The sequence below is a fragment of the Halichoerus grypus genome, chromosome 12 (assembly GCF_964656455.1).
Source record: "Halichoerus grypus chromosome 12, mHalGry1.hap1.1, whole genome shotgun sequence".
Taxonomy (NCBI): Eukaryota; Metazoa; Chordata; class Mammalia; order Carnivora; family Phocidae; genus Halichoerus; species Halichoerus grypus.
Genome location: NC_135723.1, coordinates 87,637,741 through 87,665,034, shown reverse-complemented (window position 1 = coordinate 87,665,034; position 27,294 = coordinate 87,637,741). Strand labels below are relative to the sequence as shown.

The 27,294-nt window shown below is 39.6% G+C and overlaps 1 protein-coding gene across 2 annotated transcripts in view; it reads right to left on the bottom strand.

Moving 5' to 3' along the window:
- Nucleotides 1-27,294, bottom strand: part of EXOC4 (exocyst complex component 4) — a 729,394-nt gene that overhangs the window by 314,445 nt on the left and 387,655 nt on the right. The window lies entirely within an intron of this gene.

Here is a 27,294-nt window from a genome sequence, read left to right as displayed (position 1 = left end):
ACCAAGCCTTTCAAGGCAACTCCCTAGCAAATCGTTATTTTCGGGAAAGAACAGGTCTGCTTCTCGCTGCTGAAGGTTCCCAAAGCCACCAAGGAGAGGTCTGGCTCTCCACGTAACTCTCCCTTCCTCCACCGGATGCACTACCATAAATTTTTAAGGCAACGTTTTAAGGTCTAATGAAAAAGTTATAAGTATTGACTTTAGCTGCAGCTCCCTCTCACTCAGAGATGCTCCACTGATTAACAAGAAAAGTGGCATTTTGGGGCAAAGGAAGAATCAGACAGTCATGTGCTTTCATCAAGTTAATAAACTGCCAAGTGGCAATTATTTAAAAGAACTTCAACAAAGATCGTAAGATGAAAAAAAGAAATTCACCTATAATTAACTTCAAGCATAGAAGTTAACGCTTAATCCTTCCAACGTAAATAATTTAAGAGGAGGTATGTGCAAGAGGAAGTGATAAACACTTTAAGAGATAAAAACAACAATCTCTTTATGATTTTTCCTTGAACAAACTTGTTTGTTAAATTATTTACACTGAAAAGATCTTGCTATAATCTGACACACAGTAAATGCATTAAGTGCAGTCAATAAATATGACTATCTCATTTAATTGTCACAAAACCTTATTTGTCTTAATTTACAGGTAAAACAATGGAGCCTCCAAGACTTTCAGTTACTGAGTGAAGTCACAAGCCCATAATGGCAGAGCCGGCATTGAAAAACACGTCTGTTTTATACCATCTTCTGTGCTTATAATCTCTCCACTCTAGGGTCCTCCTCCTGCTTACAGGGAGTCTAAAATACCATGAGGGAATTAAAACCAACAACTGGAATCAGATGCAGAGTTGGGGGGAGGTGTTGTAGAACCACGACAAGGGTGTGAGAATGGGTGACAAGGAGGCCTGGTGGGAGGGAGAAGTGGGGAAGTATTAAGAGAGAAGAGAGCATCTGAATTGGCCCCTAATTGCTAAGATTTCAACAGGTAAAGAAGGACAGAATGGCATTTCAAACATCAAGGAATTTGAAGAGGATGAGGAAATAAAAACACGTGGAATTGCTGGACTTATCGGAGCCCCGTGAAGAGGTGCTGCAGTTGGGCTCACAGCCTGATTAAAGTATCAAGTCCTGGTCAAGGAGCTGGACTTTATTTTGCAGGCAAAGGGGATTCATTAAAAGCTTCTGAACAGGGAGTTCGCGTCTTACGGCTCAACAGAAGCTAGAATAGAGTAGTGGGGGGCCAGTGATTCACTGACTCCACAAATGTACACGTGGCCACCATGTTTCTGGAGCATTTGGTAAGTATTGATGAATCTCTCCTTGACACGCTCTCATTTGGTTGCTATGACATCACTTTCCGGGTTGCTCTGACCCTTCCTTATAGTCTCCTTGGCTGTGTGGTCTCCTAACCTGTTTTACCTCCACACACTGGAGCATGCCAGGGGTCAGCACTCAGACCTTTTCTCTTCCTCAGCAGACTCTCACTCTAGGAGATCTTACTCATCCCCCCCAGGTTTAATATCATTAATTTCGATGACTATCGAATGCATCTCTGCAGTCTAGACCTCTCTGAACTCTCGGCTCCCCCTGGATGCCAACTAGACATCTCAAACCTAACCAGGCCCAAATCAACTGGGTTTCTCCTTCCAAATCTGCTCCTATCAGGTCTTCTTCATCTTAGTAGATGGCAACTCCGTGTCATCAAATGTAGAGGACAAGCCCCTTCAAGATACTGCTTTAATCTTCTCTTTCACATCCCACGTGCAGCCTCTTGTCAACTTGACCTTTGAAGCACAGCCTGGTCCAAGTCATCCACATCAGAGGTTGGCCAACTACAGCCCAGGGGCCATATCGGACCCACCAATAAAGTATTTTTGAAACATGACCATTTGAGTTCATTTACATGTTGTCTGTCCTGTTTCCCTGCTGCGATGGTGCACTTGAGTAGTGTAATAAGACCACATGACCTGCAAAGCCTACATCTTTACTACCGGGCACATTACAAAAACGTATCTGCTAACCCCTAGTCTGGATTATTACAGTTGCTTTCAAAGTCTTCTCCCTGCTTCTGTCCCTCCACCTCCCTACATACCATTCCCCACAAAGCAACCGATGAAAATTTAAAACTATGAGGTCCAATACGCTAGCCACTAGCCACATGTTACTATTCAAGTAAAGATCCTATTAAATGAAAAATCCAGTTCCTTAGGTGCATTAGCCCCAGTTCAAGTGCACAACAGCCACAGGTGGTTAGTGGCTACCTTACTGGACACCATAGACTCTAGAACATTCCAACATCACATTAAGTTCTATTGCTCAGCACTGCTTTAAAACCTAGGATCAACTCCCTCTACCTCTCTAAACCCTCCATTAACTTCCTTTTTTATTCAATGTCAAAGTCTTTGCTAAGGCCTATTATTTGATCATCCCCTGTCTCCATTCGCCCATATGCTTCTCTGGCCTCATCTCCTTTCACTTCTCCTTATCATTATGTTCTAATCTTATGGGTCCTCCCACAGAGCCCTCCAAACACTCCAAATGCTAAGGGTTTCAGGCACTGCACTTGCTGTTCCTTTTACCTAAACATCTGTCCCCAAATATCTGTATGAATCATTTCCTCACTTCCTTTGGTCTCTGCTTGGATAACACCTTCACAGAGAGCCCTTTCCTAACTGGCTCATCATTCCACTTTACCTTTCTTCATGGCACTTGTCACCAACTGAACTATTACATCTCTATCTTATTATTCACTAATAAAATAGACATTATTAATATCTGTGTTTCCTCACCAGAGTATAAGCTCCAAGAAGCAGGAATTTTGTCTTTTTGTTCTCTGACATATCCTCAGAGCCTTATGTCAGCTACACAGTGCATACTCAATAAATATTTGTTGAATGAATGAATGAACAAGAATACCTTGCGGAAGAGGCTCCAGAAGAATTAAGATGTACGGGGGTCTGTTTTAAAGTCTGCCTTGCTAACCTATCTTCCAGATGTGGGTTTAAAATTTTGTCTTTTACTCCCCAAAAAAGCTTAGTCTGACTGAGATCTTTCTGTTGACTTTGGAGTAACTGATGAAATGAAAGTTTCTCAACAGCTCCAATTGGGTCTCTTCTGTCTCAAGTTATTCGACAAGACAGGGTGTACGACTGGAAATACCAGCTTGGAAAAACCAGCCTTCATCTAGCTGCCCAAGGCCTGAGACCAAATTTACCAGCCCAAGGGCAAACTTGCCATTACCAGATCTGCCAGCCTGAGGTTATTTATTCATCTTGGTAATGGGATTTTGGAGTCACATAATTTAGATCGGCATGACTAGCAATTACATGTAAGATTTTTTGTTTCTATAACTCAGGGCTTTTAATTTTGAGTAAGTCTTTATGGAAAAAAGTTAAGCTTCTTTAGTAACTCTAGATATTATTCACGATCAAGTCAAGAGGGATTGTCATGCTGCTGCCCAGGGGGAGACACGATTCCTCTTAAACAGAGTTCTCTTTCTCCATCCCAAAGACTCCACTGAGGATTTAATGAAGGAAACACATAGGAGGTAGAAGGGTTAACACAACAGCTCAAGGCTGGGGGAAACTGCCAGGAGGTCAGCTGCTACTAGTTATAGCAAGGCAGACTTTGACACGGATCACCTGACCTCTTCTCTGCCCTTCTGAATGCTTTGTATTTTTCCCAAACCAGCTCCTTTAATGGGCAACAGAGGAGTAGCACAAATATATGCACCCATCTGACAGCTTTCATTTGGCAAATTTGTAATGTATGAATTCCAAAGCAGGTAAATAATTTAAGATTACTAATGTAAATGGAGAAGTAACATTTAGCTTATAAATAATACTCATAAAGAAAGGAATTTTTCTCCTCTGAGGCATACGAATAAAAGCAAATCCATGAGATGATCACTGACCTAGGAAAAGGTTAAGAGCCGCTTAAATAATAAATGCAGAGGTAGAGTTCAGACTGACATAAATTTATTTTTCTTGCAATTGCAACCATATGGCAATAATCCAATCTGAGAAGCTGAGTTTATGTGGTAAGGGCATAACTCAAAGCCTGCTTGTTTAAAAATTCAACAATTTAGGGCAGCTTGGAGTAGCGATATTACACACCACTTTGCATTCTGAATGGCAGGGAAATTTTACATTGATTTTCACAGAAGACGCTTAAATGAACACTCTAGTAAAAATTAATGGATTATTCTCCCTTTCCCGATGACCTTTAAAATGCCTAGAATTCAAGGGGAAGTACCTACCAGTTATCACTCCTGCTTACTGCACCAGGTATATTATACCAAAGACCGAAAGTTTCAATAATGTTTCCAAATTGGCTACTGATAGATACATGTAATTGCCCAAAGCCAAGTTTAACAATAGCCAGTTTGCCTTTCCCTGTGAAAAGGATGTTTCTTCTTCTTCTTTTTTTTTTTTTTTAAAGATTTTATTTATTTATTTGAGAGAGAGAATGAGAGACAGAGAGCATGAGAGGGAGGAGGGTCAGAGGGAGAAGCAGACTCCCTGCAGAGCAGGGAGCCCGATGCGGGACTCGATCCCGGGACTCCAGGATCATGACCTGAGCCGAAGGCAGTCGCTTAACCAACTGAGCCACCCAGGCGCCCCGAAAAGGATGTTTCTTCTTTAACATTTCTCAGTCTGCAGAATCTTGATTTTTTTCTATAGGAGAAAGAAATTAACTATTTTTCTCCATTTAAAGAGCCTCTGATTTCCTCTGAACCCTAGATAAATGCAAGAGCAACTGTAATTTAGTGAACTCAGGTAAAGCAGCTGAATATGTGTAGCCAGAGAAACTGGTCTTCCCTAGTGTTGTATCTTTAACTTTCAAAATCAAAGCGCCTTATTAACAGATTTCCAACATTTCACTGTAATGAAACAATGGTTTTAAGGCAAGTCCCAAATGTGGTAATAGGTAAGATCTGTATAGCAAGAAATTCTTTTTCTTTTTCTCTTTCTTTCTTTCTTTCTCTTTCTTTCTTTCTCTCTCTCTCTCTTTCTGAGAGAGAGCATGAGCATGAGTCAGGGGGAGGGGCAGAGGGAGAGAGATTCTCAAGCAGGCTTGAACTCACAACCCTGAGATCATGACCTGAGTGAAAATCAAGAGTCAGACGTTCAACTGACTGAGCCACCCAGGCACCCCTGTTTAGCAAGAAATCTTAAAGTTACATTTTATATCGTGAGTTCTGACTTCTTCTTGCTTGTTAGAACGTAGGCATGCCAGAACTTATATGCAGTTGCCAACTGCCTCAGATGCGTAACTTCATCTCTGTACCTTCCTTCAAAATCAATACGTTCAAACTCAACTCTGTCAAGAACTGTAATGGGTCTGAGTTTTTACCCTACTTGCAAGCTAACAAGTTAGTCTGCCACAGTTTTGAGAATGCTGGCAGGAAAAAACCCAAAAACCCAAAAAACCACCAGCCCCCTGGGTCAGAGACAAAGGACATTTTACTACCTGCTGTAGTAATAGTAGCCAGAGTACCATCATTTCCTTGCTCTGCTTCCTTGAAGCCTACTTCCCACTGAGCCCGATGATGCGGGTCAGGTAATGAACGACACGTAGTGGGCACAGAACAAGAGGGGCATCCTGGGCTCAGGAAACCCAATCCTTTATAATGGGCTGTAAGCAAACCTGCTCAATCTTCAGTCCCTATAGTGAGATCGTGTTTTTATGATACTGGACGGCAAAGAAAACCATCCTTTGCTCCGGAGAGGAGACATTCTTTTCTTGCCACAAGGCTGTTCACTGAACAAACACCCTTGAGAGAGCAGCCCAAGACAAAAGTCCACAGTGTCGTGCTTTTCTGTTCACAAGACATGAAGAAACACAAGAAGCTCGTGGAAAACTGTCTCCCAGCCCACATCTTCTTACCATGTATATACCTGCCCAGTGGTTACATTTAAAAAAGAGAGACACCTAACTTGCTAGGAGGTCACAAAGAAGACCTGGTGCTTTTGGTTGACTACAAAGGTTCGAAAACTTCATCTTACATTCAGCATTATGTTACATCTGCATTTTTATTTCCCTGAATCTTAAACAATGACTTATGTCTACTGTGATAAAATCTGGTCTCTGACATAGTAACAATATCGGGAATAGGAATGAGACCTCCTGACTTCTAAACATATTTTTTCTGCCACACCACACTGCCTCCATATGAGAAGAGATTCTCTATCTTATTAATGGTTCCAATTATCAGTTTTGATTCCTGGTTCTTTCCCTTAGGATACTCTATGAACCCCAAATAGGTAGCACTCAGAAGGTATGCTTGATGATGTTTCCAAGTAATTGTCTTTATAACAAGCTCCTAAGAGTATGGAAGGTCATAAACTGCAAGGTGATGCCGCTGCTGATAAATGGACAAAATGCTGAATGTTTTTCTTAATCTTAATGAAAAAAAATGGAAATGAAGAGCCACATTTTCTCAACTTCACCCAAAACCAAGGCCAGTCCATTAATTTAGTGACAAAAAGAAGGAGTTCTCTGAATTTCAAGTTCTCCATTTCTCCCTTAATTGGATAGAGATAGTAAATGTAAGGACAAGTCTACCAGAGGCAAAAGGAATAGAGCAGAATGACAATTGTGACATCAAACTTGGTTACCTATTCACTGTAGGAAAACTGAAGGGTCCTATTTAATACTACGAAGTTCTATTTTAGCCCCAAATTATTTCTCCTTAAAATTATCGGATAAATTGAGCCCTGAATAACACTCCTCCATTTTTGAGGTGGCTCATTTCAAGTATCAGTCAAGTCGATCTCAAGTTACCTGTCCCCTTGCTGGAATGTTAAATTTTCCTACATCTCCAAGTGGTCTGTATTTTGCTTATCTACCATGGAAACATTACTGTGTGCTGAACACCACAGCTGGGCTTCCGTCAGTATCAGCAAGCGAAGCAGAATATTGTTCTGTCTCTCTCAAAAGTTTTGGGTTTTTCTCTCTGATATTTTAACAGTAAAGAACTGAGGAAGGAAAACCTACTACATTGTCAGAAATTTCTAGAAATTTTACAACATGAGATATCCCTTACGTAACTATTTTTTTGTTTGTTTTACACGAATAAGAAAATAACTTAAAAATCAGACTCTAAGGCTGACTGGTTTGCTTGTGAAAGTTGAGAAAAAGAAACCTCACCTGAAATGGAGTTAGAAAGCTCTGAGGGGAGCTCTCACACACTAACCCCTGTTGTCAACTGTAGACGCCCAACAGGCATACACGTCCCTTACACTCTCCAATGAGAAGAACCTTAAATTACTATCCCAGCAAGACAGAGAAAGATTTCCTTCTTGCCCAGCAACAGCTCCAGCCAATGAGAAGACATCACTACTCAGCAAAAGAGAAGCCACCACTCCTGAGCTCCTCCAATGAACTCTTAGTCAATGTAACCCCTTTCCAACCTCCCCCTTTGCTCTACGCAAGGAAGCTCCTCTCATTTGTTCTCCAGATTTGCCTACGGTTTGTCACAGCTTGCATGTCTCTAATTGCAATTCCTCTGCTATTCCTGATTAAACCCATTTTGCTGGTGAATTAACTGGCTGTTTAATTTTCAAGGTCAAAAAAATGGTGTTTCCTTTTTGGTGGTTGTGCCTCAAATTCTCATAGTTCATAGGCAACACTCATGAAACAATAACCTCCAGATTTAATTATAATTCTGAAGTACTTTTTATTACATTTTAACTATCACTTAGTAGCAAAAGAGGTGTTATACACATTTTTACAGATAAGGAAACAAAGGCTCAGAGATCTTAAGTAGCCCAAGGTTCAGAACACAATCCTTTATCAGTAATGTACTCTCTCAAAATCCCATGTTTAACCTTATTTCAGGAATAGAGTCACTTATTCAAGAAATAATGAAAGACTACTCTAGGCATTAAGCTAGGAACTGGGGCTACACTGAGAACAGAGGCACAATCTTTGCCCCAAGGGGCCCCAGTCCACGGGGGGTGATGGTGGGAGACATGAGACAATCATACACAATCAACTGTAATCCAGTGGGGAAAGGGCCATTAATTCTGGACTGCCTTGCAACCCATTAATTCATCCACCCATCCACTCATCCATCCATCCATCCATCCATCATTTCTTGATTAGTCTCTATCAAGCACTATGCTAGGCAGGATTGGAAAACAGAATGCTAAACAAGAGATTGCAAACTTTTATAAAGCTCTGACTTACTACATTAAAATTATCTATCATCCATCTATCTATCTATCTATCTATCTATCTATCTATCTATTTACTTGAGAGCTTGTTTGGAGGTTCTAGCAGGGGACCACAGCTACTTGTATACCCTTGACCGTATTTGAGATAGTGCATGCACAAGCAGAGGGTGGAGGAACAGAGGGAGAGGGAGAGAGAGAATCTTAAGCAGGCTCCACGCTCAGGGCAGAGCCTGAATCGGGCTTGATCTCATGACCCTGAGATCATGACCCGTGCCAAAATCAAGAGTCGGATGGATGCTTAACTGACTAAGCCACCCAGGCTCCTATTATATTAAATATAAAAATATTTACTTCTTGAAAAGGGGGTAGGACTGTTTCTAAGTTTCTGTCAATTCAATTTAATGAGAAATCACCAAAGTCCACTTCAGAGAAATGTTTTGTATATATATATGAACTGTTTTTACAATGCTAAGCCTCAAGCTGTGCATACAATGAAGAATAAAAAGCAGATGGACACAGGTCTAAAAGCATACTGCAACTAAGATTATAACTAAGTAGATGAAGGCTAATGGCAGACTGAACAGAAGTCAAAGTTCAAGCAACTCAAATCCACAGCTTCCTGGAAAATAAATTATTTTTAGCCTATAAGGTCTTCCTGTTTTCAGTTTCTTTACCTTTTAATATACCTGGAGTGCCTACCACCACATTATTTTTCTGAAAAATTCCTCTACATGTCATGTTTTGACAAGAAAATCTTCAATGGCTCCAAACTGACTGGAAGATGACTCTTTAGTCTTGAATTAAGAGCCCACCACAAATCCAGTCCTATTTTCCCCAAAATAAGCCCTTACCCTGACAAAACTGGTCTACTCGCTGTCCCCAGAACATGCCTGCTCTCACGCGAACATTCTCACTATTCCCTTTCTTGGAAAATCATTATCCTTCCTTCATGGCTAATGTTCACTGAACATTTACTGGGTGCCAAATGTCTGTTTTATTTAGCCCTCACTACAATCCTATGAAGAATGAATTATTATTATTCTAATTTCACATTTCAGAATACTGAGGCTTAGAGAGGTGAAGGGTCTACAGTCACAGAGCCAGTAAGCGGACAAGCTAGGATTTGAATTAAGGTCTCTATTCCTAGGGCCCAAACTCTTGACCACTGCAGGGCAATAAGCAGGGTGATCTGATGGTGACCCCCAGAGCTCACTCAGGGTTGCCTGGACAAAAACTAGGCTACAGTAGGTGCACACCTTTTTCCCAGCAGAAGGGGCTGTACTCAGGATCAGTTATCCACAGCACTGGCACCTTTATCCTTCAGAAGAGGAGACTGAGACTTCCCATGGGTCTGAAAGCATCTAGGTATGAGGAGCTGACACTCCCAGACAACTTCTATAGGCAGCTGGCACACCAGTTTGAACTAAGCAGCCCAAGGATTCTCTCAATGACAAGGATGCTTTCTCATTCTTGCCTGGTGGTAAGGCAGAATACCAGGAGAATTCAAACCCACTCTGCAGGCTCAGCAGAGCAGAAGCCCCAGTGTACTTCTCTGTGGGATGATGCAGAATGGGGGGTACTGTGCCTTCTTCTGTCTTGCTGACTTAGCTATGTCAGTTTTCCTTTTCCCTAGTAAAATCTATCCCTTAACTCATGCTGGGTGAGGTTGTGCAGTCAGTCTTTGCTTTGAGACCTGGATGGAACCTAATGGACAAAACCACCATCCATGGTGCCTTTGGGCATACATCTTACCAACCCTTTCAGGGTTGTGCTAAAATCCCATTTCTTCTACGGAAAAGTTCCTGATTCTAATCCTTAGTGAAAGGAGATCCTTGAGCCTCTAAACTATAGCAAAGGCTATCCTTTGGCATCTCAACAAAGCATATCTTTGATATATATCATTATTTAAGGCATCTTTTCCACAAATACGCATTTATTTTTTTTTAAATTTTTTTATTGTTATGTTAATCCCCATACATTACATCATTAGTTTTAGATATAGTGTTCCATGATTCATTGTTTGTGCATAACACCCAGTGCCCCATGCAGAATGTGCCCTCCTCAATACCCATCACCAGGCTAACCCATCCTCCCACCCCCCTCCCCTCTAGAACCCTCAGTTTGTTTTTCAGAGTCCATCGTCTCTCATGGTTCTTCTCCCCCTCCGATTTCCCCCCCTTCATTCTTCCCCTCCTGCTACATTCTTCTTCTTCTTTTTTTCTTTCTTAACATATATTGCATTATTTGTTTCAGAGGTACAGATCTGAGATTCAACAGTCTTGCACAATTCACAAATACGCATTTAGATTCCATTGAAATTTTAAGCTTTCCAAATGTAGGGGAGGGACCCTATATATTTAGCACCTTCAACAGACTGGGTGGCAACCCTGTACACAGGCATTTAATATATATTTGCTGGCTGTATGTGTATAAGAATGTATGTATATTTTGTTCTTCAGAGGGCCACATTTCATCCACTCATCACACATATATGAGCACCTAGTATATGCTGAGCCCTGTGTTGGGCACTGGGTCTACAATAACACTGTTCTGACACAAGGAGTTCCTAACATAACAGAAAGATGGATATATGAGTGTATTATAATAAAATCATAGAGAACTATGGAGGGGAGTAGAGAGATGATCATGGCGAGCTTCACAGATGGGGGTGTGGGGAGTAAGGGGGGCAACCCATGGACAGAAAACTCACAGTTTTATTGGGCCTTGATGAATGAACCAGACTAAAAAGGAAAAAACGTCTACAAATGAATGAGAGAAATACACCAACTCTTTAGTTATTAAATGAATAATGCTAATTTAAAAGGAGATGATTCCTATCAGTTGTAAAATTAATTTTCAAAAGTTCTTTTACCAGTTATTGACCTTGAGTTACACAGAAAAGGGCAACTTTACTGATTTCATTCTTTGGCATTAGCCACCTGAAAGGGTAAGAAAGAGTAGTGAATCTTTCAGAAGTTCTAACAATTCCTCTTTGTCTGGGCCTCTTTTTCTTTTTTCTTTCTTTCTTTTTTTACAGCTAAATCTGAATCTATGGGAAATATCAAATAGAATTACTTGCTATCAAACCTAAAAAAAAACTTAAAATGAATTAAAAAATAATTTATTGTTTATTTATATCTGAGTCTGAGGAACACAGAGCCAGTGTGAAATATTGCCAAATGAAGAAATCTACTAATTTTAAAGAACATTTTCTGAAACTAATGTAAAAATACAAAAAAAACAAAAAACCCTCCTTAATTACAGAAAAATACTCTAGAAGAAAGCTCCAATCAGGGGGTATTTTTATATTTCGTGGCAGGAGACCAGATCTGTATTAAAAATCATTTTAAGTCTTCAAGTCTAACAGGCAAGGCCAGATATGAAAAATGCGTATTTCTATGGCGATCAGGGAGGATGTCTCTCACAGATCCTTCCAAAGCAGTGCTCTCCTCTCTCAAAATTCTCTAAGTCCACATTTATAAATAGATTGTATTCACATAAGAGCCTCTCCCATACACAGGTATTCCAGCTCTCTAACAAGCCCTTGCAACCACTTGCTCAATTCACTCTTTCCGCCATATTGAAAGCCTCTTGAAGGTGGAGTCCCAGGCCAACTTTTTCATGGCTCTGTCTCCAGCATTTAGCAGTGTTCTGCACACAGGAAGTACTCAATAAATATTTGCTGAATGAATCAATGAATGAATGGAATGCTTCAAGAAAAAGACTATTTCATAAGTATCAAGGCTAAGACGAACCTCTCTGAAGATAGTAGTCTAACACTGTTTTTGAGAACTTGCCTATAATATTTTTAAGAAAAAAATTCTTCATTGGGATATGGTATGCCTTCTATTAACTCAAGGCAAAGCTAATTGCTTTACCTATAAATGGTGATCCCCATTTGAACAGAAATAATATGGCTATTTGACAGTAACTTTCTATGAAGAAATACGCTTTCTAGAGTAAGACTAAGAGTTTCGACAAGAAGTAACCTGCCTAGTTTCATGTGTCTATACCACAAATACCCCCTCTGCCCCAAATAAAATAATTAAAGGCTCTGTGGGCACCCTGGTATCCTTCTCCTCCCTGCTCCAAATGCCCCTAATAGTGAAGAGAAGACAAACAAGCAATGTCTGGTGAAACAACACACAAAATGCAGAAGAAGGGACCATCTTTGAATTCATCACAGTTAATTAGGACAGACGGTCCCTAAGCAGCAGCATAGGAATTAAGAGAAAAATAGAGAAGAAGAGCAGGAATAGGCCAAAGAAATTTTTAAGTCCCTAAATTCACTCCAACTATAGGGGCCTTTATGTTTAAGACTCTAAGTTATTCTTTTACTTTTAATCTTTAACCTGGGATCTCTCCCATTTGTTGAAATCCCAATATTACCTCTCTGAGCTCTTTCTCAAACTCATACAGTGACAGAATAGAGGCTCAGTATTATTTATTCCTTTGTAGTCCGGTGGTATTTTTACATTATGACAGTGATTATGATATGAATGGGAAAGACAGCTAGAGTTGCATTCTGAAGATGAGGAACTTTAATCCTGGCCGAGCCTTGGACAAATCATTTCACCACTAAATCCTTTGTTTCCACTCTGTTAAAATGAGGGTGCTCACTAACTTACATAATTGTTTCCTAATGTGACACCATATATGTGAATGTACAATAGACCACGGAATATAAATATCCAAGGTGATCTATCCACCAGCATGCTTCCAGCGGCACCAGTAAGACGATCTATTTTCTCATACAACAGTTAAGTCCCAAAGGTGGCGAGGGCTGCAGGAACGGTAAAATCAAGGCTCTTGCTCCAGCTGTCTGTGATTCTCTTGGCTCTTCACTCCTCCACGGTCAGCTTGTCCTCAGGTTATTTTCCTTTTAAACTGCAAAGGAGAGAAAACCTCTCTTCCAATTCTAGAATAAAAGCCCTTCCTTTTAGTCTGATTGTGCCAGAAAATAATTTGGACTTCCATCTTCTTTAGTAGCTAAGCTCTCTTAAGAGCACCTAAATGAGCACAGTGTTAGAAGGATTCAAGGGCTAGTACAGCAGCACTGACTATTTGCAAACAGAGCCCAGGCCAGCAGAGTCTGTGTTCCTCAAAATGCAAGGGGTCTTATCAGTATCTAGTGGAGTCTATTTTCCCTATAAACATCCATGAATTGCTTAATACCATGTACTTCCTTGAGACACTCAAAAGTGATCACGTGTATCTTATCTGTGGGTTTCAGTTTATGCATCCTTCTTCAAAAATCCATGAAACTCTCTACTTTGAGTTTCACTAAATCCATTTCTCTCTCATTTCAGCCTGAACATTGCAATCCAGCTCCACAGGTAGCAAATTGAAATGTTTAGTGGCCCACTGCAGACAGATTGAATCTGAAAAGAATACGGCAATAAGAAAGAAGCAAGGCATCAATATCATATAGTAAAGCTCTGGCCAACGACAGTGATGATGTAGGTGAACGATTGAGCATTTGTTAAACTTCTCCCATTGTGAAAGTAACCTATTATTTTCCTGGTTGTGCAATGAAATGCCTCAGTCACCAAAAGAACAAGTCAGTAAAAAATGATACGGCTTATTTTCTACTGCTGTTGTTCTATGGGGATGGCATGGCATCCACCGGAGTCCACTTGACCAACAGTGTGCTTCATTTATCCCTGTCTGGCGTTCATTCTGTAAAATGTTTCATATGCTGGTGGTGACGCCTTTTCCTTTTTTTTCTTTCTTCTTCTTCTTTGATTTTTGTTGTTGATCACATTAAGCCTGACAGAGTTGAATTTTAAGGCTAACATGACATGGTTACCTGATTCAGGATTACTCATAAAAAAGAAAGTAAAAAGCATGTGGCAACAGCATCACAGCAAAACAAAGAGAAATGTGGAGCAGCTGCCTTGGAATATGCTCTTTGTCTGACTGCACAGTAGAAACAGTTGAGGTCAGACAACAGGTCTCATATAGGAGCATTTCATAGCTGCAACTACCAATTTATATCCCAACTGGTTTCCACGTCCAAATCATCTGAGCACTGAGAAATCCCCACACACAACATGAGCCACGGCAGCTACACTGACCCAGGGCTGTGAGCAAGAGGGGAGACACAGGCGGGCACCTATGAGATCAGATGCAGAGGAGATGAGCGTCCTCCCGAGGTCTACTCCAACCTGAGACAGGAGCCTCAACATTGCCTATGCGGTTTCTGCTGCGCTTCTTCCCAAGTGCTACATGGACTGAATGCTATGTCCCCCTAAACGTCATGTTGAAGTCCCAATGTGATGGTATTTAGAGGTGGGGAGCTTAGGAAGTAATTAGGTCATGAAGGCAGAACCCTCATGAATGAGATGAGTGCCATTAGGAGTCATGAAAGAGACGATCTCTCCGGACATGTGAAGATACAGCAAGAGAGGGGGCGCCTGCAAGTCAGGAAACAGGTCTTCACCAGACACAGACCTGCTGGCGCCTTGATCTTGGACTTCCAGCCTCCAGAACTGTGAGCTGTAAATTGCTGTTGTCTGCCACCCGGTCTATGGTATTTTCGCTATAGCAGCTTCAACGGACTAAAATACCACACACTGTGTCCTCGATGCCTGATGGCTACTCCATGCATTGTTTAATTAAATTCACAAGGTCTTCCATGGCTGATACAAATTTGTCAACATTCCTAGGCAAAGTACTGGGAATCTAAAAGTAAATGTTCTTGTTCACCTGCCATCTGACGCTAAGAAAACAATGGTGACCAATTTAAGGGTAGCATGGTAAGACATTTGTAACAGTAACAACAACAATCATAGTCACAGTCCCTAATACCTGTAGCATTCACCATGGGCTAGGTACTGGTGTAAGTGCTTCGCTCACGCAAATCCTATCAAGTGAGTTCTACTGCTATCCCCATTTTACAGATGAGGAAACAGAGACAGAGAGACCTAAGGCATCTGCCCAAGGTTTCACAGCGAGGAAGAGAGCGGCACCAAGGTAATCGAGCCAAAGAGCCACAGGCTCTTCACCACGACACTAGGATCTCACACCTCCCTGAAAAGGGAACAGAAAACCAATGATGGTAGTGATGACTCCATCACAGGAAATCTTAAAAAACAATGCTAAGTTCGCCTAGCCAATGAAGAGATGTCATCCCCCAGCTACTAGTCTGGGATTTGACCTAACACATACTAAATACGATTATGCCCCCTCCCTTGGGCCAGATGTAATCAAAACCTTAATCCGATAAGAAATAAGAGGACGATACCACTTGGCAGGTGCCAACTCTAACCTGCCAGGGCAAAGCCCAGAGACAAGCTGCTGCTGATCATCAGTTTGCAAAAGTTTTCACTGTGGCTGATCAGGATTTGGGAAACTGTCTTGCCTCTTTTTTATCTTTTTTTTTTTTTTTCTCTTGATGTCACCTCCCTCATTCTATTCCTTCACAAAATCTATATTATTTCTCTAGCAGCCCCACCAAAGTCAACCTTGGCAGACAGTGCCTGATTATAATTGGCTGTCCTTTGCTATTACACAGACTACACTATTAAAGAGGCAATTGCTTATCAGAATCACATTCTGAAGATAGTGCCCATTAAGAATCTTCCTGTTGTTGCTGAGGGGAAGCAGTCATTTGTGCTACCAAATCAGACTAAACATATCACATGTAATTGCTTTTGAAGACATAGCTAAGCCCAATACTACAAAATGACTGCTTTGAAAAAAAGCAATTGAATGATGAGCAAACCTAGAGGTTCTAACATTATTAAACGCTGACATTTGGAAAAGTATTCTCATAAAGAGGGTGACCTGGGAGACCGTAGTGCAACTATGGGGTAAAGGGGGGTCAGACAGAACAAGGTTTAATTACTGTTCCTGGTGCTTACTGGCTGTGTAATATTGAGCAACTTACTGAGACTCTGTTTTTTCATCTTTAAATTGGAAATACGATAATGCCAGAGGTTGCCATAGGACTTTTGAGAGGATATCAAGTAAGTACCCAGCACAGTGCCTGCAATGAAATAGAAACTTCTGTCCCACCAGAATTTAAGCTCCATGATGGCAGACATTCTTGTCTTTGTTCCCCAGAACATAATAAATGCTCAGTAAGTATTTAATGAATAAATGAGTCAACATACTGGTTGCCTTTTTCCTTGAAACGATGCCAGTTAAAGTCAGATCCTCTTTTTCAGTGATGCAGAAATTCTTTTATTAGGACTCAGTAAGTTACCTAACCCTTCCAATCAATATGTCCCTACCTAGCGAACCAGAATATTTGTTCTTTTCCAAACTCAGTATCAACTCAATTAGAGCTTGTGATGATACATGCCTCAAACTCATTATTCATTTTAGTTTGCAAATCACTTATGAAGAATTCCTTTTCCTGAAATGACCACATATTCTACTTTTTCTGTCTTCTTTCCCTATAATTCTTATAAATCAGGAGATTCTGCTGCATTCCAATAGAAGAACTAAGGGGTCTTTAAGTCAGAAGCAGGATTTACCTTGGCAGACAGCTAGGTGGCCTTGTTTCCAAACTTCTCTGAGTTTATATTAGGTTCTATCTTGAGGATTTCAAAAAAGCACTTTATAAATAATATGAACTATAAAGCACCATGCAAATTTCAAGTATCATTTTTATTATTCCATTATCTAAGTGATTGTCCACTGTCACTTAAGATAACCAGAATTTCAGAATTTCAAAATTTCAAGACCTTGTATCTGTCAGAAACAAAAATGTTAACAAATTTTTCAGAAATAAGCATTTGAGAGTTGAGAAAAAAAAACTACAGGTCTGTATAATCTACTTTGTTTTTTTAAAAAAGATTTCATTTATTTGCCAGAGAGAGAGAGAGAGAAAGAGAACACAAGTAGGGGGAGTGGCAGAAGGAGAGGGAGAAGAAGAATCCCCGCTGAGCAGGGAGCCTGATGCAGGGCTGGATCCCACACTACCTGAGCCAAAGGCAGACACTTAACCAACTGAGACACCCAGGTGTCCCTTCTATAATCTACTTTAAAATAAAATAGGAAACTGTTAATCAAATTAATTGGTATTTCATTGTCAACTATTTTTCTGTATCTATTTAACAGTGGGTTTTTTTTTTTTTGTCATTTTAACTAATCCCTGGTTGATTTCTATCATTTTACCAGTAAAAGCTTCAATGTAAATCCTTCAAAGCAACTGACAATTAATTATATGCTAAATGAGTCTCTTGGCTTCAATTTTACGTTGGTTTTAAAAAAGACAAACATGTAGGTAAAGGCTAGTGAGTATATACACATACACTAGTGTGAGAACACACTTGAGATATGAAAGCAGTCCCTGTGTGATGGACTCAGTGTTTGTGTCCCTCCAGAATTCATATGATGAAACTCTAACCTCCAGGGTAATGGTATTTGGAGGTGGGGGTCTTTGGGTGGTAATTAAGTTTAGATAAGGTCACGGGGGGGGGGGGGGGGGTGGAGGGGAGCCTCCTGATGGAATTAGGGCTCTTTTAAGGAGAGGAAAAGATAGCAATGCTTCCTCTTTCCACCCTTTGAGGACAAAGCAAGGAGGTGGCCATCTGTAAACCAAGAACAGGGAACTCACCAGAACCTGAGTATGCTGGCACCACGGTGACCTTGGACTACCAGCCTGCACAAGGGTGAGAAATAAATTTGTTGCATAAGCAGCCCATTCTAGGGACTAGGACACCCCTTTCACATTCATATTAATTGGGCTTGAGCTATAGCAGGTGCAGAAACTTCCATTTGCAATCTCTTTTGAGAAGCAAATTGGTCAAGTAACTGCGCCTCCCCTCAGAGCAGCTCCGGGCCCTGCCCTCCACAATAGGAATGTTAATGAGAGCTTCCCATCTCTGCAGGCTGCCTGCAACTGGGAGGCAGGTAGGCTTTTCTTCCCCAACCTGAGAAGGAAATCAGCAAGGAATAGAAATTTCTGTGGTCCTTACCCCAGTTTTGAATTTGAAAAATGTGGCTTCTGTCAGCAAACAAAGAAAAATAATTCAGGCAGCTCTTTTGGCAGATAGTCTTTGTGTCCACATATATTTAGAAAGCTGTCTTTTCTTTCCTTTTTTTTCCCCCCTACCCTGTGGGGTTGTTTTTTTTTTGAACTTTCTATAGTAAAGAAGCAGTGATTACTGGAGAAGCTGTTAAACGATCTCTGATTTCACCCTCACTTCACTATTCTCGAAATCCCCATCCTCCTTGCAGCTCACACTGGGTGTGCACACTGATGATAAACACCCAAGCCTGTGGGGTCCCAGACAGGAGCCACAAGCTACATGCAGCTGTTAAGCGTGTGGCTAGTCCAAACTGAGATGTGCTCGAAGGATAAAATACACACTGGATTTCTAAGATGTAGTATGAAAATCAGAATGTAAAATATGTTATCATTTTTATATTAATTACAAGTTGAAGTTGTGGAAAACTAATAACAGGAAATCTCATTTAGAAAGGAGGCCGGCAGGGGGTGCACTCATGCCCTACCATTCATCAATTGCAGACGCAACAGGAAGAGAAGCACCTTGGACAAAGACACTTCTTTACTATCTCAGGAGGAAGAAGAAAGGCTTTCCTTTGCCCTAGCAACAGCCTAGCCAATGAGAGACAGGCACAACTCAGCCAATGAAAAACAACTGTATTTGGAACTCTGTTTACTCCAATGAACTTTTTGTTTCTAACAGCCTTCCTGACTCCCCCATTTTCTCTATACCTCTCCTTTGTTGTCCAGAAGTGTCTGTGGTTTTCCCACAGCTGTCCCTGACTGCAATCCTCCGTTATTCCCAAATAAACCCATTTTTGCTGGTAAAATAACTGCCAGTTTTATTTTTTAAGATGAACAAAATGATATTTTGGATGTATTGGGTGAAATAAAATATACTATTAAATTTATTTCAACCTTTTCTTTATCTTTCCTTTTTTTTTTTTTTTTTTTAATGTGACTCATGTGTCTTTGGGAGGGTGCTGCTCTGTACACTTATTATAAGTCAACCAAAAGTTATGTCCAGTGTTGACTTAGGAGTTTGTATATGTGTATAAATGTAAATACAAATATACATATATGTGTCTATCACCATTGCAGTAGGCATTTGTAACCAATAAACCAAATTTGTAAATTCTTACAAAGGAGAAGGAAGGTACCATGCTGGAAACAGTTTAACTAGATGTGTTCATCGTAATAATTTAATAATATTGGGGCAAATGAAACTAATAAAATAAAAAGGTATACACATGTGTAATTTTTCACACACACAAACTTGCATGCCTACAGATACATGGTGGTCATACAGGTGACAATTCGAACTAGTTGGGAGGGAAGTCCATTCACACATTAGCAGAAAGGACAAGTGAATACTACACTTTTATCTTAAAAAAAGCTTTCATCGGGGCGCCTGGGTGGCTCAGTCGTTAAGCGTCTGCCTTCGGCTCAGGTCATGATCCCAGGGTCCTGGGATCGAGCCCCACATCGGGCTCCCTGCTCTGCGGGAAGCCTGCTTCCTCCTCTCCCATTCCCCCTGCTTGTGTTCCCTCTCTCGCTGTGTCTCTCTCTGTCAAATAAATAAATAAAATCTTTAAAAAAAAAAAAAAAAAAAGCTTTCATCATTTCTAAAGTCCTATAAATGCAGCGGAACTTCCAGCTAAATGCTGTCTAGTAGAAAATATAATACACAAATAAATCACATGTATAATTGGCATAGCAAAGCCCCAGTAGAAGCAAGGTCTTTAACAGAACCTAAAACAATTTGATTGTTAGCTTTTGATCTGGTTGATCTTGTTTAATTGTGTTAATATTCAATTTCATTAAAATCTTTAAGGTAATATGCTTCAACTCAGCTCCAATTCAGATTATCCTATCACAGACTGTGAATTATGCAATCCTATTATATTCTGCACAGATCTTTTTGAGGGTGTGTAAGAGCTATTTGAATAATGGAAAATTTCTGAAGTCTAGGACTACATTTTAACCCAGAAAATTTTTATTCAGTAAAATTCAACTAGGAAAATTATGACTTCCTAGGTGTTTTATAACCCTTTAGTGCAATACCACTTGCAAATTTAAGATACTATTTATTTTCATTGACATATATCTCCACATTTGTATTCTCAAATCTCCTGCTTATCTGGTCCTTTCTGTTTTTTTCACCAGGTAAGAATATGCTATAAGATAATTGCTATTCTTAACAAACATATGATAAAGTAAACATCCCAATAAGAGTCTTTCCACAATACTTGCCTATGGATGGAAAATACTTGCCTCAGAGCTGCTGCCGCTGTTAAAAATATTCTACCTCAGGAAATGCCTTAAAAAAATGAAGTGATGACATATCTTTATCTATTAAAGATTTTTTGGACCATTTAAAATCATTTAAACCTCAGTCTAATGAATGAAGAAGTTAATAAATTAGGTACTTTCATTTGATGTTACAAAAATATTTGCGTGTATATACATACACATAAATATATAGAAGTATATATAAAAATATATAGTAATATATAAAGCAGTTCTACTTAATTTTTGGGTCCTTAAATTTGCTCTAAGGTAATTCCAAAGGAAGATTTAAAAAAAAACAACAAAAAACTGTGGAAGGGAAGGAAAAATAAAGTAAGATAAAAACAGAGAGGGAGGCAAACCATAAGACTCTTAACTATATGAAACAAACTGAGGTTTGTTGGAGGGGAGGTGGGGGGGAATGGGGTAGTTGGGTGCTCCATTAAGGAGCACACTTGATGTAATGAGCACTCGGTATTATATGCAACTGATGAATCACTGAATTCTACCCCCAAAACTAATAATACACTATATGTTAATTATATTGAATTTAAATGAAAAAATAAAAAATAAAAAATAAAAACTTGAGGCAGGGGAAAAAAACTGGAGCTTTGGTAGCATTTTTTTTATATTAAAAAACATATTTAAGGGTACGCCTGGGTGGCTCAGTCAGTTAAGCATCTGCCTTCGGCTCAGGTCATGATCTCCAGGCCCTGGGATCCAGCCCCACGTGGGCTTCCTGCTCAGCAGGGAGTCTGCTTCTCCCTCTCCCTCTGCCCCTGCTCGTGCTCTCTCTCTTGCTCACTGTCAAATAAATAAAATCTTTAAAAATAAATAAATGAATAAATATTTAAGTATTTTTATGGATAAAATTAAATTAAATGATCAAATCTGTAATGTTTAGTAAAAAAAAAATCAGTCTTTCTATGATACTTCTAACATGTCAACTAAAAAATCAGTTGCAAAGGCATGTTTACTTTACTTTCTTCTACATTCCTAGCTTAGACTCCTAGAATTATAGTCTACTTCCTTTTAAGTAAATGGAGAGAGAGAGCTGTCCAAAGTCATCAAGCTAGAAAATGGTGGAGTCTCCAGTCTGGTGGTTATACTCCTTCCACACTAATTCACAGCTGGAGCTCCCCCTTCCTTTTTAAATTCAAATAGGCCTGCTATTGTCATTCTCAAATTCACAATTTTTATTTTGTGTGGATTCTTTTTTCCAGACTACATTTAATCAAATTAAGTTACTTAGTTCTTGAGGAAACTATAAAAACTCAATTGTCCTTTCTACTATCACGAATTCCACATAGTGATGGCAGTAATACTCCCTTATACTGATTATTCTGGACACTAATGGGTCCTTTCTCTTTACAACCAGTGCTATGGATTCTCTCCCCAAATCCACAATCTCTATTAGCTTGCAGAGGTTTCCTTCTGAAATTACAACTACCTCTAACTGCCCTCCTATAATTAAACTTTAATTCATATTAAGCCTAGGATTTGAATTTGATCAAGTTAGATTTTCTGAAAACAGATACTATTAAGTTAGTATTTAATAGCAGAGAAGGGCTCTGGTTTTTTCCCTTTATTAACTAACAAATAAACTATAACAGAGAGTGGTCCCTGCAATGTTCCTTGGACCACACTGGATAACTAAATCTCCATATAAAAAACAATTACCAAGTCAACCTACTTCAGGCAACAAAATGTACATTGAGTAAAATAAATGAATGTGGATTGTCCAATGTTATTTGTTATAATACTATCTGACATATACCTCTGGACTAGGACCTATTAGCAAACCAACAGACTTACCGGCTCAAAATCACGGGACTCCAAGGTTGAGTATTTGACCATGTGTCTCCCCAGATATCCCCTTTATTAATGAATAAATGGAAACAATTTCCTGCACTTTTGGAATTTGTCAAAGCTCATAGAGTAAATCAGAGACAAATCCAGGAAAAGAGTCCACAACCAATATCTTTCAATTTTTTTTGTTCACAAAGTCAAGATGACTTTGATATAAAGAACTTGAATCAACATCATACAGAATTCATTTAGAACAGCTTCTCTAAATTGTATCTTTTGAAAAAAAAAATTGTCTCTCCAGAGAAGAGTAAATTTAAAGAGGGGGTTAACACATAACTTTGCAAAATACCGCCTGCTCTATCAATCTCTCTGGCACTCTGTACTTCAGCACATCATAGTTCAGAAAAGTCCTGGAGTAAAAAAAACCTATTAAATTTTATTTAACCCAGGCTTTTTTTCCCCCCCACTAAATACTATTCTTTTCCCTTACTGGCCATGACTCCAGTTACATTTCCTGGGGCACTAGTGTCTTATGGAACATAGTTTGGCACATGCTGGTTTATTGAAAAGTATATAGGACTGAAAGACAAATGAACATAGTGTCAGACTCAATTTAAGGAACCTTCTATATGACTGTAGCAAGCTCTTTAGCTACTCTGGATCTCAGTTTTCCTAAAAATAATAGTCTTAATATAGATTTCACAATGAATAATGCAAAATCAATTGCTCTAGTACATTTTCCACTGCAATGGCAAATAATAAACTTTATTCATTAAGCCAAAATCAAACATTTAGAGAATGTGCAACGTTTTAGACTCTGCTGGAGCTCCTGTAATGGTCCTTACATGAAGGAGCTCACAGTAGTAGTACAGAAGACACACACTCAGATCAATCACTACAGGAAGTGATTCAGCCTATTCACTGATTAATCATAAAAAGGGTCAGGCTGACCAAACTCAACAGAAGAGTGGAACTGAGGGATGATCATCAATTTGCTCCAGGGGATAAGGTGAAGGGCACCCCAAAGACAAAGGAGAGTTTAAGAATATGAAACTTTCAACAGTCTAACTAAATGTAAATATATCCCTCTGAAATACAGTTCATACTAGCCTCTGTAACGTGTGTTGTGATTTCACTCTTGCAAACATTTATATCATATCAGGGCGAATGTTGATACTAATTAATAGTAACAGTACTTTTCAAAAGCTACCTCAAGGTTAGTGCATAGTTTGATGAGAAATAATATATGCATGGCATCAAACTGGTAAAGCATATGCCTACTCTTATGGACTAATTTATTATCAGGACCCTATTTATTTATTTATTTTTTGGTAAAGATTTTATTTATTTATTTGACAGAGAGTGAGAGAGCACGCACAAGCAGGGGGCAACGGCAGGGCAGGCAGAAGGAGAGGGAGAAGAAGGCTCCCCGCTGAGCAGGGAGCCTGATGTGGGGCTCGATCCCAGAACCCTGGGATCATGACCGGAGCTGAAGGCAGATGCTTAACCGACTGAGCCACCCAGGTGCCCCAATCAGGACCCTATTTTTAATTTCCATATTATAGACACACGACACCATATAAATTTACCATCAGCTTCCAAACTTTAAAGTTCTATGCAAAATCTAAATACATGGCCTCAAAAACCATCCAGAGTGAAAAATAATAGCCAATGTATTTGACAGAAATAAAAAAAAAACAAGACATGAGATCCTGGTATGGAGTAACATGCCCGCTATATGTTGGTAGCTGTTTTCAATTTAAGAGATATATAATCTACAGGGCTAAAAAATAAAGTTGCATAATATCCTTATGCATCTTCTTTAAGATTAATAGTCTCAACTCAAAAATGAAATCACTACTTTAAAACTATACACAATACAAAAACTTATATACAATACAAAAAGCCTAAGGCTTTTTTTCATGGAAAGGCATCGATACACAGAGCAGGGGGGTAGGGGGGAATAAAATCAAAGGCCGCAAATATAAAATCAACTTAATCTTTTTTTCCTCATAGAGCATTCGAGCTTTTTTTTTTTTTATGAAGCATCAACTTATTTGTGTTTTCTTTGTTCTTAAAACTGAACACAAATGCAGTTAGCACAGCACGTTTTTAAAACAGCTGATTTCCATTTTATAGCACAGCTGGGTATATTAGGGGAATCGAAGGTGGGCTCCTGAGTTACACAGCTCGGGGTTTTCATCCATACTGTAGCACTAACTAGATGTGTGACCTTGTGTAAGATTTTTTATGTTTTATGGAAAAAAATGTTTTATGGAACAAAAATGTCTTACAGTAAAAAATGAGAATACTACTATTTACTTCCCAGAAGAACTGTTAACAGTTAAATAAACTAATATTTGTTAAAGTGCCTTCCTCTTCCTTCAGCATTAAAATAAGCCATCATCTCTCCATTTTACTTCCAGTTTGCTTTTTTCTTTTCTTTTTTTTTTTAAGATTTTATTATTTATTTGAGAGAGTGCGTGTGCACACACGAGCGAGGAGAGGAGCAGAGGGAGAGGGACAGGCAGACTCCCCACCGAGCACGGAGCCTGACATGGGGCCCAATCTCAGGACCCTGAGATCATGACCTGAGCTGAAATCAAGAGTCAGAGTCTTAACTGACTGAGCCACCCAGGTGCCCCTTCCAGTTTGCTTCCCTGAATGAGAACAAAGATAAATAAAAGGGCTCCAGGGTGGCTCAGTCGGTTAAGCGCCTGCCTTCGGCTCAGGTCATGATCCCGGGGTTCGCGGATAGAGCCCCACACCAGGCTCTCTGCTCGGTGGGGAGTCAGCTTCTCCCTCTGCCTCTGCCCCTACTCCCTGCTTGTGTTTTCTCTCTCTCTTGCTCACTCTCTCTCAAATAAATAAATTAAAAAAAAAAAAAGACAATGACAAAAGATAAGGAAGAAGACTAACCAGTCTACGTAAAGACCTACCGTCTCTTTATCATTCTGTCCTAAGGGAACATTAGAACTATCACTGGGAGCTTTCAGATACTAGCATCCCAGGTCCCAGACTTTCACCTGTAGCATCTGAATGACAAGGGATGGGGCCCAGAAATGTGGCCTGTCCTTAATGTTCCCTAGGTAGTAATTCTCATGCAGCCAATTCCAGACCAGTGCTTAGAATAAATTTCCTAAAGCAGTAAACACACAAAGTTGGTGCTTAATAAATCTTTATTAAATGAATATATTGTGCATGACTGACTGACAGAGCCATTTGTGATACCATTTAAAAAGTAAAAAAGAATCTAGTAATAATGCCCTCGGTGGGCATGGGACACTGACAAGACTTCCTGCCTTCAGAGTTTAAAAAGGGAGGCTGACATGTAAACAAATAAATTAAAATAAAATTATGATAAATATAATAGAAACACAGTAAAAAGGAGAGGGGGATTAATGTGCTGTTCAAAAGCAGTTAATTTCAAGAACTTAGTACATTATGTCAATACAGTATCAACTACAACAACACTAAAAAACCCAAGAGATTATGAAGAAAAAAAGACCAAAATTTAAGGGGGACTATCAATTTGTTTTACATTTACATTGTCATGCTTTAAACGCTCTATGATCAGTACTATATTTTGTTTTTTAATGACTAAAGAAATAGTACAAATAATCTCTGAAATGTGGAGAACACACCAACCAGGTTTACATGTTAATCTTCATATAAGACAATATTATTTCAAGCAATCCTTACTACTGCCTCATTTGAGTACAATAAATGAAAGTGGACAGTCCTTTGGCTTTTATTATAACAGGATTTGATGCACGCAAACATAGCTGTTCAGATAAGCATAATTCAGATAATTCTAGAATTGCACATCAAACTTATAAAATGTGGAGACACTTAATGGACATCACTGATACTGATGACCAGAAAAGTTGCTGTCACTATCAGTTTAACTACTATCAACGAAGACTTAAGCTGTTAATGGGTTGGCTTTGACCCAGCCATTAGATAATATTGGAAAGAGGCTCAACTCTTGAGGGTGAAATGTTGACTCTTGCTATCCACAAAGTCTACTTTCTTATCTAAAAACAAATAAAAAGAGAATATATCTTCACCTGCTTCTCTCCCAAATACTATTGAACCAGAGACAGGCAAGCTAGGTGTGATGAAGACACAACTCTATTCCTTCTGCTTGCAAGGACAGAGGTGAAAATAATATTCAAATTCTTTTTTTTTTTTTTTTTTAAGATTTTATTTATTTATTTGAGAGGGAGAGAGGTAGCGAGAGAGAACTTGAGCTGGCGGTGGGGAGAGGGAGAAACAGATTCCTTGCTGAGCAGGGAGCCCAACGCAGGGGCTTGATCCCAGGACCCCAGGATCACGACCTGAGCTGAAGGCAGACTCTGAACAAACTGAGCCACCCAGACGCCCCTCATATTCAAATTCTTGAAATAAGCCATGTGTTCTCACCTCTGAGCATTTAGAGTGGTTCTCAAAATTGAACAAGTATCAGGATCACCTGTAAGGATTTGCAAAAATGCAAATTGAGGAGCACGACCTTTAGTGTTTCTGATTCCACAGGTCTGGGTGGGATTGAGAGTTTGCATTTCTAACAATTTCCCAGGGGATGAGATGGTACTGGGGCATCGGTCACCCTGTGAGAACCACTTACCTTTTCTTTTCAGAATAACCCTACACTATTTGGCCACACCCACTGAAACTTTCCTTCACAATAATCTCTTCTCTAAAGCCTTCCCTGAGACCCTATCTGTGCTTTCCTAGCCTGCTTCTCCCTTCTTCTAACACAAAAAAACATTTCTTATAGCCCTTCTCTTTTAGGGGCTGCTCAGACTGAGTTCAGTATGGCTGTCTGGACAGGGACAGCCTTACACACATTTTTACTGATTTCAATGCACATGACCGTGAAGACAGCAAGCTCTGGTATCAGGCTGCCTGGGTTTAAAGCATGGCTCCGTGACTTCCTGACCATGTGATGAGAGTCATGTTACTTCAAATCTTTGAACCTCAATTTCCCCCTCCAAAACAACAAAGATCTCAACAGGGCATACCACACAGGTTTGTTTGTGTAAAAACAGTGCA